The sequence below is a fragment of the Hyaena hyaena genome, unplaced genomic scaffold (assembly GCF_003009895.1).
Source record: "Hyaena hyaena isolate Hyena2069 unplaced genomic scaffold, ASM300989v1 scaffold_221, whole genome shotgun sequence".
NCBI classification, from domain to species: Eukaryota; Metazoa; Chordata; class Mammalia; order Carnivora; family Hyaenidae; genus Hyaena; species Hyaena hyaena.
In genome coordinates this window covers 1,793,850-1,808,347 of record NW_024080853.1, presented here as the reverse complement: position 1 = coordinate 1,808,347, position 14,498 = coordinate 1,793,850, and the positions used below count along the sequence as shown (strand labels likewise).

Genomic DNA, 14,498 nt, shown 5'->3' with positions numbered 1-14,498 from the left:
CAGCTCAGGGCTGATTCTCCTGTCCAGCTAGCAACTGGGCCTCTCTGTTTTCTGTGCCCTCACAGAGCAGCAATGTTTACAATTGCCTTTACTTCAGAAAAGCTGAAGTGCGTTAACACGATCTCTTCCTTGTTGACTCGTTGACCACCTTAATGAAAGCTGCACAGATGGGCTGGCTGGGTAATTTCTAGGAGTCTTGCCAAACTAGGTGTCTCCTGTACAATTTCCTCAGAGTCTGAAGTGACCCTGAGTGATACCACTCAGATAATGCAGTGACACGACAGGGCCTGTAGAAAGTTGATTCACTGGATGGCATTTCCAATTTGGGTTGAGTCCTTTTCTCTCTCCAAATTGGTAGGAAATAGGACCCTAGACAAAAATTTTCTGAGAAGAGGAAAGGTGGACTGATAATAGATCTGGAGTCTCCTGGTTGAATTTCAACTTTCCTAACAATATATACATGTGTGTGTGCATGTATTAAATGCATTAAACAAACCATTTAAATAAATGGACAAAAAAGCAAAAAAAGAAAAAGACTAGAGGAAGTCCTGGCCACTAAAATTATGTCAGTATTAGGCAAAACCCAGTACAAAGTTAATCACATAGAATAATTTTTTTCCCCTTTAGCTTAAAGAGAAAATATTTTTTCACAGTTCTGGAGACCAGAAGTCCAAGATTAAGGCATCAGCAAGTTTGATTTCTCCTGAGGCCTCTGTCCACGGCTTGTGGCTAGCTGCCGTCTCTCTGTGTCCTTACATGGTCTTTCCACTGTCTATAATCTCCTTTCTTTTTTTTTTTTTAGAATAAATTTTTATTGTTTTTATTTTTTAGAATAAATAACCTATCTGAAATCTAACTTGTTCTTGAAAATGAAGACTGGAAAATGGGGTAAATTAACAAAGTTAGTGACACCTCTCACCAAGGCTGAGGTCACATTTAGAATTACTCTCTATTCAATTTACCATTCATTTATTGGGGCTAGATGATGAAGGAGATCTAAAACTTTGAAAAAAATCAAATCCAGGGATCTGAGGCAGCTTTGTGGAAAAGTCACACCTGGACTGCCTCTTGAAAAAGAATTTTTTTCTCTGATTTTAAAACTAATACATACTCACTGTAGAATCTTTAGAACAAAGCTTGTAAAAGAAATCCCATCATACAGAGGCACTTGGGTGGCTCAGTGGGTTGAGCATCCAACTCTTGATTTCAGCTCAGGTCACAATCTCACAGGTTCATGATTTCAAGCCCCACATCAGGCTCCGCACTGATCTCTCTCTGCCCCTCCCCTTGCTCTCTCTCTCAAAAAGTAAATAAAAGTAAACTTTAAAAAATTTTTTAAAAAATGAAATCCCACCATCCAAATTTGGGCCACTGTTAGATATTGGTGTATTTCTTCTTTTCTTCATTTTTCTTTATTTCCCTTTCCTTCCTTTTCTTTTTCTCTCTCTAGCTCCCTTTCTCCTTTATTAACATTGGGATTTTAGACTGCTTTTAACCTACTTTTCTTCATGTAGCATTACATTATAAGCATTCTGAAGAAAAATGTTTTTTTAAAACATTAGTTCCTTATTAGTGAATAATATAAGCTGTCATAGAAAAATTAGAAAATATATGATTGCAAACGAAGGGGGACACAAGTGAAAAGAAAAGAGTCACCTGCTATCTCAGCAAACAGAGATGATCACTGTACATATACTGGAGTATGACCTTCCAGGGCTTTCCTATGCACATAGATACAGTGCCTGGCACACAGCAGGCACTCAGTAAATACCTGTGAAATGAAGAGAATGAGTACAAATAAAAAACAGATATACATTTACAAACATGGAAATCGTACCACAGAATTTTTAAAACTTTTTTTTTTCACTTAACAAGATACGATCTCCTTTCCTGAGTTACGTCAAAAAAGTAAACACGGGTCTACCCCATTACTACAAACGCTTGCTTATCTGATTGTGCCATAAACTGACATCCAACGTTTACTGCTGGACAGTCACACTGCCTGGCAGACAAGAGACTGAAGTGTAGAGGTGAGGCCTGAGCTGAGACATCTTAGTAAAGGAGAACATGGTCAATGGAACAGAGACAGGAAGTGCAGGCTGAGCTCAAGAAGCAAAAAATTAGTTTCACTGAAATACAGAGGTGATTATTAGATCACATGCAATTAAATAAAAGACCTAATAGAGTCATCGTGTGAAGATCTTGACGTTAGCCCAATCATAATTACTATCTCTCAACTTTTATAATAGCTTATAAATTAAAGTTTACTCAGCATAGAACATCTTTGACCCTTTACCACAACCTTGTGAGGTACTCTTAAGCAAGCATTATCTTGGAATGCTTATTGGTGCGTTTTACTAATAGGACCAACATAAAATAAACTTATTCTCTATTCTTCATAGTGTTATATATCAAAGGAGAAGATATACAGAAAATCTTGTCTGGCCTTACATTGCTTGGACCCTATTTAAGCAAGCAAGACCATCCCATATAAAGTGACAGTATAACATAAAGTATCTGCATAGTAGACACGAAACTCTATGGCAGAACAAAGAAAAAATCCAAAAGGATTTCAGAGATATACATACATACCAATGTACAGAAGGAAGGAAGGAAGGAAGGAAGGAAGGAAGGAAGGAAGGAAGGAAGGGAGGGAGGGAGGAAGGAAGGAAGGAAGGAAGATAAATGGTGCCTGGAGTAATTGCTAAGGTTTTACAAAGAGTTAGGACTTGAACTACATCTAAAAACAGGTGGATTTAGACGAGGGGAGTGGGAAGGCATTACTACCCGGGCCAAATGTACGCAGAACAGCCCTGCGTGACCATTCAGATTAATCTATGTAGAGCAGAGGGAGCAAGGTACGTGTTCTTGAGCAATAGAAATTTTATAGGTTTAGTAAAAGCCAATTAAAAGAAAATCAAACCAAAGAATATACTGTAACTTAAACAATGTCCAAAATCACTTTTGGGGATAAATACAATTTCGATTGTATTTATCATGTACATGTATTTATTCATGTACTTTGTGGTGGATCTTGCTCAATAGTTGTTCCAACTTATTTCTAGTCCAGTTCTGTAGATGATGGAAAGTTGATGGCATCCTTTCTGCTGGTACAATTCTAGCAGGTGCAGCAGAGAGTTCTAAAGCCAACAGTGTGGCTATGGATTCCTGATCATCCGATGTGGCTCAAGCGATGTGTCCCTGGAGCATGCATTTGACACAACAAGAGAAAGTGGCTTCATGGTTTCCTGGCTTCCTGACAGAGGCACAAGTAGCAATTTCCTTAACAGACTGTTTTTTAGCGGTGGTATTCTGCTAATCATTTATAGAGACCCAGCCTCGGGCCATCTGCCATCTCTTCTAACAATGTTATAGGCACTTAGTTGCCCGTATTAAATCCCTTTCACTTAACATACATAGGAAGATCTCTGTTACATGCAACTAAACCCTAATTGATATTCTTATTTTTATTCCCCCCCCTTTCAAATTTTTTATGATGGGAACTTCTAAATATTCATGCATAAAAGTAGACAGAATAGAACAATGAAGCCCCATGTACCAACTTCAACAATTGTCAGGTCAGGCCAATCTTGCTGAAGTTTTACCCCCACCATCACACAGAATTATTTTAAAACATTCTCAGATATTGTATCATCTGTAAAATACTTTAGCACATATTTGCAAAAGAATGCTTTTACAAAACAATACCATCAGATCACTATCAAACCTAAAAAATAACAATAATTCCTTAATATCACTAAATGTCCAGTCACACACACCGTATGTGTATTTTAAAATTGGTATGAATCCCTACTGTTTTTTTTTTATTCTGAAAAATAAGATCAAACCTTTCCTAGTTCAACTCCTGAGAATCAATTATAATAACTAGGCCAGTAGTTTTGAGAAAGTGTTAGGCCTTAAGGCCAGTGATGGTCCCCTTCTTCCTGCCATCTCTTCCCATACCTGAGCTGGTTTACCCATCGGGGATCCTTCAATCACCTGGGTCTTAGATGCTAATATTGTGAATCTATGAGCTGCTTTTCTGTATCTTAAAAGGCCTCACACAGGCCAAACAGGTTAACTAAAATGTCAGGTATCCTTGCTTTTAACTAGATCGCATTAACTTAAGTGTGATGATCCTAAATTCTGGCTGGCAATTTTATGTTTCCTTGATTAACAAAAACAGGAAATAAATTCATTTATTAAGGTTGTAGTCAAAACTCATTAAACAGTATCCTTAAGATCTGGACACTGCATCGCATATAAATTATACTTCAATTAAAACAAAAGTGTAAGGGGCGCCTGGGTGGCTCAGTCGGTTAAGTGTCTGACTTCAGCTCAGATCATGATCTCATGGTTCGTGGGTTGGAGCCCTGCGTGGGACTCTGTGCTGACAGCTCAGAGCCTAGAGCCTGCTTCAGATTCTGTGTCTCCCTCTCTTTCTGCCCCTCCCCCACTCCTGCTCTGTCTCTCTTTATCTCTCAAAAATGAATAAATGTTAAAAAAATTTTTTAAACCTTAAAACTAATATTCAGAATCTTTGAAACCTTGTGATCTTTGGAACATGGGGAATAATACATGTGGCCTTTGGTAGTGAAAAGGCTGAGAGCCAGTAAGCAATCTCAAACTGAAGGTGTTTTCTCTCCTTCTTACTCAAGACTCATGGCTTAACCAACTGCAAGTGGCCTCAGCAATGCCAGACCTTTGAATCACCACTTCCTCTCCGCAGGCTTCCCTGACTTCCGCCAATTACTCTCAGCTCCATATCAAGAAAGTGACTTTGTCTATAACCTTGAAATACCACCCCCACCCCCTTTATTGCCAACAGTCTGAAAAACTTGCTCCTGTCCTCATCACTCCCCCGAAACCACGCTCAACTGGCAAATTCTGGCTCTACCAATTAGGAGCTGTGGACCTGGGCAAGTAGGCTAACTTCTCTTTGCCTCAGTTTCTTCAACTGTAAACTGGGATACCCACCTCATATGGTCATTATAAAGATTCCACGATGTGGAGGGGTGGGGGGGAGTAGGTGCCTGGGTGGCTCAGTCGGTTGAGCATCCAACTCTCAGTTTTGGCTCAGGTCACGATCTCACGATTTCATGAGTTCAGCCCTGCATCTGCTCTGTGCTGAGAGTGCAGAGCCTGCTTGGGATTCTCTCTCTCTCCCTCTCTCCTTCCCCTCCCCCCACTCGTGCTGTCTCTGTCTCTCTCAAAATAAATAAATAAACTTAAAATTTTAAAAAAAGAGTCCACGATTGGGCACATGGGCAGCACACACACCAGTGCCTGGCCCAGTTCCTGTAGGCTACTGTGACTATACTTGATTACACTGCTACCACTTCCTAGTCAACGCAAGTGGCCTTGTTTCAGTCCTCATTCTCCTCCAGCGCCTTCCATGACAGGGAGCACTGCTTCCTGACCTCCACCAACGTGCTCCCGAGCACTGCCTCTAGGACTCCTTTACCAGCCCCTACCCACCTCCCCTCTGCAGGAAGACGGGTAGCTCTTGGGGCACACACTCCAAATTCTTGCCTTTTGAAGGTTTCAAGCCTGTAGTGTCAGGCTTCATTCCACAAAGGCTTCCCCAGTCTTTTTCATTTTATAAAACTAGCATTCCTTTGCATTATGCAATAGGATCTCCCTCGTAAATACTACTTGGTAATGATCGAGTCACTTAACATGTCACATGTTTCTTCATCTGTAAAATGAGAAGGCTGGAGGGAGAAAGGATCTCTCAGGTTCCTTCCTGTTCAGAAAAATTTCCACAAATTCTTTGTAGACTCCAGCTGCCCATTGAACTTCTCTGCATGGATGTTTGCCATTACCTCAAACTCCACATACTGAGCTGAACACATCACTGACCTCACACATCAGCTGTGCTATTCCTGTTAAAGATAACGTTCGTTCTCCTCATTACTCAGACTTGGAGTCTGGGTATTACTTGAATGCTGCTGAATATCTAATCAGTCACCAGCCCCCAGCAACATTCTTTCATACCCCCCCCCCCGCCCCTCATTCCTCTCCACCCACAATCCTAACTTGCAGAGTTCAGTTCCTCCATGCTTTCTGCTGACTCTACCCTCTCCCTGCTGCAGACACACGTTCTGGCCCACTTCTCTTTCCCACTTGCCAATCGTAACTTCCCAATGTCTCATAGGATGAAGTCTGATCTCTGGACCCTTACGCTGCAAGCCCAGATTGCTCATAATGATCTCTTTAAGTTCTGTCCCACAATGTTCCTCCTGAACTTTCCATTCTTCACTGCAGATCTAGTCTTACACAGTCTTCTGTTTTGTTCACACCATTCCTTTGGCCCTGAACATGCCTCCCTCCCCCTTCCCGTGAAGACCATGTTTACTTAAGGACATTTCTTTCAAAGCCCAGCTTGTTGGCTTTCATGCTTTTTTTTTTTTCTTTTTAATTTCAAACCAGCCTTCTCTGTGATCCCTTTTTCCAATGATCAACCTATGATAGATTATTTACCTGTGATGAACTCTTTCAGAACTTCTGTATAGATTACTCATTGGCTTATACAAGGATTCTTATGTATCTTAATAGTCATTTTGCATTCTATCATCTTTCCTAATTACAATTTCAACTCCTTGAGGACAGGGACCACAAACCTCACAGCTCCCTAGACATGGTAGCAGCAAATATATTAACAATAATCACAACTAAATTTAAAAAGCAAGCTATGATCATCTGTCTGCAGATAATATTTTAGCCATCCTCGCAAACACACTTTCTCAGGAAAACAAAATAACAGGCTGACCCCTGCACATCCTACATTGTTCACAGTATCCCAACATTTTCTCCCACTGCTCCAGAATTCCTCTTCTGTTCTGGTTCTTACATGCTCTTTCAAATGTCTGTGATCAATATGGCCAGGCTATGATGTCTGGGAATTAACCTTACCCATATTTAGATGTTTTGAAACTACTGTGATTTCTCTAAGACAGAAAATACTGATAAACTTCGGAAGTCAATGAAGTCAATCTGTAACTCTGGATTTAAGAGGGCAAACTGAAATCTTACATAAAAAAAAATCCCCTTGAAACTTAATGAGTACAGCGAGTGTATCTGAGCAGTGTGTATACCACAAAATTAAAAATCTTCCTCATCAGGCTCCTGGGTGGCTCAGTAGGTTAAGCACTGGACTCTTGATCTCTGCTCAGGTCATGATCTCAAGGTTCATGAGATCAAGTCCTAAGTGGGACTCCATACTGACAGCACAGAGCCTGCTTGGGATTCTCTCTCCCTCTCTCCCTACCCTTCCTCCACACGCACATTCTCTCTCTCAAAATAAATAAACTTTTTTAAAAATCTTCCTCATCTACTGAAAATTCATAAATTTAAGTAATTACTAAAAACAAAGAGTTGAAGGCAGCCTGGAATAGTTCAGCCTTTGAGAAAATTCTCTTTCTTTGCACATGTATGTTTTGCTCTAATGATATTTTTGACTGCTGTTGAACTAAAAACACTGGATGGGATTTTCTTTGTTTCTAAGGCTTAGCTAAACTATGACAGCTAGCTCCCAACAAAATACTCAAGAGAAAACAGAAATAAGGAGAATTTTAAAGCACCACAAAGTGGTACATGTAAAGAGGATCATTTGTAAAAGAAAAAATATTTTACAAATATGCCTTTACATGAAAATGGAAAATACACTATACCCGAATACCAAATGATGTAATAATCCTTTGACAAATTTTTCTTCCCTCTGGGCCTGTTTTCTCACCTTAAAATAGGAAGATCTGATTAACTGATGCTCTCTCAAAGATCTCCTCCAGGTTTAAAACCCCCTGAATTTACGATTCTATAGTGTTTCTTAATGGAGCACTTTCAGAGATAAGAAATGGGCTTGTGGACAGATCTTCTGAATAGGTGACTTAAGCTAGAAGTTGTCAGTTCTAGACAGAGAGGAATCACCTCAGGAGTTTTTTTTTTTTTTTTAATAACCTAACACACACTAGTTTCTGATTTAATTGGTCTAGTGTGGGATCAAGCATGAATATTTTATTTTATTATTTAATTTATTTATTTTGTTTTAATTTACATCCTAGTTAGCATATAGTGCACCAATGATTTCAGGAGTAGATTCCTTAATGCCCCTTACCCATTTAGCCCATCTCCTCTCCCACAACCTCTCCTATCAACAGATAACCCTCTGTTTGTTCTCCATATTTAAGAGTCTCTTACGTTTTGTCCCCCTCCCTGTTTTTATATTATTTTGCTTCCTTTCCCTTATGGTCATCTGTTTTGTTTCTTAAAGTCTTCATATGCATGAAGTCATATGATATCTGTCTTTCTCTGACTAATTTCGCTTAGGATAATACCCTCTAGTTCCATCCACATAGTTGCAAATGAGATTTCATTCTTCTTGATTGCTGAGTAATACTCCATTTTATATATATATACCACATATTTATCCATTCATCCATCAATGGACATTTGGGTTCTTTCCATACTTTGGCTATTGTTGATAGTGCTTAAGCATGGATATTTTAAATGCTCCCCAGGGGAGTCTAACTTGCAGCCAGTACTAAGGTCTACAGATGCAGACTAAGAGTTGCAAATGCAAATAGTGCCCAGGTCCGTGAGATAAATGGGCAAGGCAGACTGGGCATAACGAATTGGAGAACATGTATCTATCCCATCTAGTTCAGTAGGAGTAAGCCAGATCTTTCCTTTTTTTTTCAATACCAGAAATAACCGAAATCCATATTTTAAGTGAAAATCTGATGTTTACATATTGACAACTAATTCCAAACAATTTTAAGAGAAAGTGTAGGTCACACAAAATATACCCACAGACTTTATTTGGCTTTACAGCCACCAGTGTACAACCTCAACAAAATGAGTTCTATCAATCAAACACAACTTTTTATCTGCACTCTGGCCTGTCTCTCCTGCTCAGAGCCTCTTCCTCCCATACCTGGGTCGGAACCTATCCTTTTCCTTTTCCTTTCCATTGTCTCTTTCCTTTCCAATCTTCATCACTCCTAAAACATGGAAACTGAGATCCACACATTAAATCTTTATGTGTGGCCCTGACTGTATCATTGGACAGGATTCTGTGCCTGGGAGAATTCAGGTTGTAAATTGTAACCTAAGGTTATGGCTCCATGATGTCAATAACTAGTTGGTTTAGTCAAATCAGGGGAAAAGCCAGTCAAGCTCACAATTCTGCATTACTTAGACTTTATCAAGCAACATATGGAGGTCTTCATTTGATTTCTGAGTTTGTTTTGTTTGGTTTAAAATCTAAACCACTCTGTCAACTCAGTCAGCTGAGCATCTGACTTTTGATTTTGGCTCAGGGCACGATCCCAGGGTTGTGGGATCAAGCTTTGCATTAAGATCGCACAGAGCATGGAGCCTGCTTAAGATTTTGTCTCTCTCCCTCTGTTCCTCCCCTGCTCACGCATGCATTCTCTCTCTCTAAAATAAAAAATTATTTTAAATAAAATAAAATCTAAGCCACTGTGATTAAATCATCCTTGGTGTTTTTAAGAAATCCCTAAGTTAGGCCAACTAAATCTAAAGGTACGGAAATGGAATCTAGGCACTGGTAGCTTTTCAAAGACCCCAAGTAGGTCTAATGTGAAGCCAGAGTTGAGAATCACTAATCTAACTCATCCCCTAAACCTGTGAATTAGCAACGCATTTAACTCCAGATAACTGGTCATCCTGAATAACATCTTGAATAGATCTTTTAACTTGTTCAAGGGTTTCCTCAGCAATATTTTCATTCTATCTTCACAACTCTGTGAGTTAGGCAGCTCAAAAACTATTACTAGCATTGGAGAGATGAGAAAATGAAGCATTAAAATGTTAAATGATTTCCCCAAGGGCATCCAGCTAGTTATCGGCAAAGACACATTGTAACTTTACTTGAGGCAGTTACTGGATTGTAAACCTGGTGCTTGCTAAATTTCCCCAAAACATAGGGCCTTTCTGATCACCAAATTCCTTCACTATTAGTAGGTAACCCTAACACACAGGTGGGCACTAGAAAGCCAGTGACTATAATGTGGTCAGATTTGAGGGGCACCTGGGTGGCTCAGTCGGTTGAGCGTCCGACTTCGGCTCAGGTCGTGATCTCCTGGTTTGTGGGTTCGAACCCCACATCAGGCTCTGTGCTGACAGCTAGCTCAGAGCCTGGAGCCTGTTTCAGACCCTGTATTTCCCTCTCTCTCTGACCCTCCACTGCTCATGCTGTCTCTCTCTCTAAGAAATAAATAAGACATAAAAAAAACAAATTCTTTTTAAAAACTGTGGTCAGATTTGAGAAACAAGTAGAATGATGTTTTTAAAAGGCTTGGTCTAGGGTCAGTGGTCCAGGGTGTCTTTTTCTAAAGTCTATGATGTGATTTTGAAAGTGCTTACTTCTACACACACCCTTACCCCCACCCCCACATCCCCTCTCATAGTTTCCACTAAGGTATTATTTTGAGAAAAGTATTTTAAATGATTAAATATGCACACAATATCAGAGGTAAGGGGAACTTTACTGATCAACTTTCCCATCACCTCTGACAGATGAGAAGTCCCTTTTAAATCAATACATATGGAACAGGAACATGGTGCCTAGCACTTCACACCCATTATTTTAATTACGTCTTCAGGACAACTCAATAAGATGGGTACCACTACCACCACCATCGTCATTATCTTCATTCCCATTTAACAAACAAAAACCAAAAACAGAAACTCTGAAGATTCTTAGAAGCAAAGTCATTAGAAAAGCAAACTGAGTTTTAGAAATACAGATCTCATGGAAATGTGGATACTGAATTAGGGGAGCAGAGCCTGGTATCAGGAGAGCAAACAGAAAGCTGTTACACCTCATTCATCCCCTGCTTCACTCTTAACCACGTGTCGCGCTTGCATGAAGCACTGGTTTCCTCAGGGCACCTCCATATCTGTTTCATGGTCCTCATATCCCAAAACACTACTTGAACTGCCATGTCTAGGTCAGGGGACAGAGACCTGAACTTGGGGAGTGGGAATGAAAATGAGAAGACAAGTTGGAGGGGCATTTGCAAGGACCTGGTAACCCAGGGGATAGGGGAGTGGATAAGGAGTGGGGAGAGGATAAGAAAGACAGAGAAGCGGGGGGTGGGGGGGACCCTCTCATATTTAAACTTGGGCGAAAGGGGAACAAATAATGAGATACAGAAAGGAAAGGATGGTCACCAGTAGCATAAAGAAATGAATGAGATGGCGAAGTTCTCAATCCAAGAGGCATTTATGAAGCCGCTGCTCTGTGCTGGGCACTTGGGAAACAACAATGAGTGAGTAAGGCTGGGTTTTGTCCTCAACTATCACCCGGAGGGAGGAAAGTACAAAACTAGAATAGCCAGATGCCTGGCCTCCTAGTCTCTGGACAAATGTCACCCTCCCACACAGGCCCCTTTAGAGGATCATCTATTTCAGGAACCCATCCCTATCACAAGATCTTGTGTTACTTCATCTCGCTAACAAGGATCTGAAATTCATTATATGTGCATTTATTGTCTGTTTCCCCCACAGAAGCAGGAACTTCATGTAGCTACATATAGTAAGTCTTCAGTAAGATATATTTATTGAATGTGCGGGGAGGAGGGGGGGAGTGAAGAAAGTAAATAAACCTCATCAAGGTTTCAAAACCTCAAACCAAACTATGCAAGCTTCCTAGATGCTGAGAATTGAAGCCACTCTGAAGAAGAAAAGGCATTTTGAAGTTGGGTCCCACAAGGGGTCAGTGCCCCAGATGGACTGGTTCACATAGGTTTCAACCCACTCTGCTTTAGATGTTTAAGAATGAGGCCGGCCGGCCACCTAGCTCAGGTTTTATTTCCGTTGTCCCTCTGACGTCAGAAAAAGCACGAGTTGCTGCACAGTTTCTTCCATCAAGGTGACAAATTACAGCCTTGCTGTGCCCTGCAGTCTGCAAACCATAGGTTTATTCTCTCCTCCCTCTTAGGTTAAAAAAAATTAACTCCACTGCAGAGATGTCAAATCCTCTTCACGTGCTTATTAAATACTGTTTCTTAGCGCTGGGGCTCTTTTTCACTCTTAACTACACAACATCGCCATGGATTCGTCTGAGAAAGTACGTGATCCTGGAGGCTCTAAGGTTTCCACGGGAGAAACAGTGCCATAAAAAAGGGGTCCGCGCCGCAGAGCGAGACACAAAGGACTCTCAACAGTAGAACCACCTTCCCAAGCCCCAGAGAGCCGGTGAAAGGCGTCCCGAAACGCGATGACGCTGTTACCGCGAAATTCCTTTTGCCGCCATAGGCTCCTGTACACCCTGATTACAGTTCACCCGAAACCCAGGGGAAGGCGATTCCGCAGGAAAGCAGCGCTCCGCCAGCCCCGTAACCTGCGGGGTCGCAGTGGGTGCTGAGCAGCTCGAAGCTCAGGCAGGCGGATTATGCGTGGGGGGTGGACGGGCGCCCCAGGGCGCGCATTAGGACCAAGGAGCGCTTTCTCCCCAGGCACCGACGCGGCGAGTTCAAAGGCCTTTTGTGGCAAGGTTTAGGAACGCGAGCTAGGTGCCGGGGGCTGGGGGAGGCGGGGGGAGAGGCGGCCAGCGCAGTTCGCGCCCGAGGCCCGCGGGAGCGGTGGCCTTTTGTTCGCCAGCGGAATCCAGATCTCAGAACAGCATTTTTCTCTCTTCCCTTCTTCACTTAGGAAAGCACCTCTTCGGGGCGGGAAAGGGCAGTGAATCACCGCCGGCATCCTTTAGTAATCTTCCCCCCGCTTCCTCCTACTCTATGTTACCGAGAGAGGCAGAGCTGGAGGAGAGGACTGCAAACGTGCTCCTGTTTACTCGCGCTCGGCGGCTCGGTTCCCCCGCGGCGCCCAGGCCTCCAGCCGCGGCCGGCCGCACGCACACTCCCCTGGGGGCATCACCTGCCCTCCTCAGGGCCCTGCGGACGCAGGAAATTCCCCCCAAAAGTCCATGATCCGAACCCTCCCTGGGTACGCAGCAGCGCCCTCACGCCCGCTACACTCCCCCCTTGCCCCCCCAGACCCGCGTGGTCCCTGACCCTCGTATCATTTAACTAGATCTGGAGCCACACTCTCCCGCTATGAAAACAGACCCAAAAAGTAAGTCAGACAGAGCATGCAAAGGTGAAATCAGGGGCCCCTGCGCCTCCTTACGCTGCCGCGTGCGTTCGGAAGAACAGAGGACCAGGACTTTTCCTAAAAGCAAAATCCGAACGCATCCGGCAGAGCCGCGCACTCATTCCTTCCACGCCCGCATGGGTGCCTTGTATGTTACCGCCTCCTCCCGAATCTAAAACATCCCTTTCCTTCCCGCCGCCGCTCCCTCAAGCTCCCCCTAGAAAAGCAAAATCGCCTTACCTCGGGCAATAAAGGGAAAAGTGGCCAAAGAAGACCAAGTGTCCGCCCTTCCAGGATTCCCCCGGCCGTGTGATGTCCTTTGTATCAAGGTCTGGCTGCGTCGGCCGGGAAAAGGTGGCCTCCGTCAGCGAGGGCTGGGCGGGGAAGCTTGGCGTGGCGTGGCGGATTTCCGAGGAAGGTGAAGGGCGGAGGTTCCCGGCGACCTTCAGGCAGAGCAGCGTGGCCGCCCCAGCCCGCGCTCTCTGGCTCTCCTCCTCCTTTCTGGGCCGATTGCATCAGAGTCTCCCCCCACCGCCAACCCCCACCCACACTCTGCTCGCCAGCCTCGCACTTACATCCACACGCTAGGGCGCGGAGGGTCTCGAGTCGCAGTCATTCTCCTACTGGGGGGAGTGTCGCCTTTGCGCATCCATGGCTCGAGACGGTTTAAAGGGAAAAGTCAGGCCATTCCGCCGCGTCCCGCGTCCCGCGCGCCGTCCCCTCCCCTCCCGCGCGCCCGCTCTTCAACCAAAGCTGCGTGTCACTGAGCGGTGCCCGTCACATGGTGTCTCCGCTGGCGGCCGCGTTTGGCGACCTCCCTCAGGGTACTCTCAGAGGATGCAGCGACCGCGGCCGGCTGAGACCGAGCATCGGGGAAGGGGCGAGGGAGGGGTTGCGGGCCGTGCGTGTGCCGGGCGCACTGACGGCTGCACGGGAAGCGGAGGCGGCGTGCAGCCTGGACACCTGCCCCCACGGCCCCCTGGGGCCAGGCAGTGGGCCCAGTGCCCAGCTGCGGCGCCGGCTGGAGACCGAGAGCCCTTGGGGATGGAAGTGGGGACGGCTAAGAGGGCGCCGGTGGAGGGCTGTGCGATGGGGCGCATTTCGGGGTATGCCGGAGCGCAGATGGGGCGAGGGAGCCAGGGGAGTTGCATTGTGGGAAGGGCGCAGCGTGAGGATGGCCGCGGGAGTGGTTGGTCCGCGCGCAGCCCTGCAAGCAGCTGGCAGCGTCTGGAGCTGCGGGTGGCGAAGGAGCGGTGTGTTGGTTCCGGGGACCGCACCAAGAAGGCCCGGATTGGCAGGTGGGAGGAGGTGCGCAGTGGCCGGGGAAGCTGAGCGCAAGGGCACCTTTTGAAACCCTTTGTCCCTACCCCGCGGTAGGA

The 14,498-nt window shown here is 44.4% G+C and overlaps 1 protein-coding gene across 3 annotated transcripts in view; it reads right to left on the bottom strand.

The window, feature by feature from the left end:
• The window catches only part of SLC38A1 (solute carrier family 38 member 1), a 70,528-nt gene extending 56,540 nt beyond the window's left edge, over positions 1-13,988 (bottom strand). For 2 of the 3 annotated variants that reach the window (XR_005530337.1, XM_039243110.1), the window contains exons 1-2: positions 13,360-13,987; positions 1,657-1,771 (exon numbers count right to left, since the gene is read on the bottom strand). The gene's annotated coding sequence lies outside the window, so the exon portion shown is untranslated. Of the gene's footprint in view, positions 1-1,656; positions 1,772-13,359 lie in introns of all 3 variants that reach the window. The other variant, XM_039243111.1, reaches the window with a different exon arrangement.
• Positions 13,989-14,498: the final 510 nt, after the last annotated feature.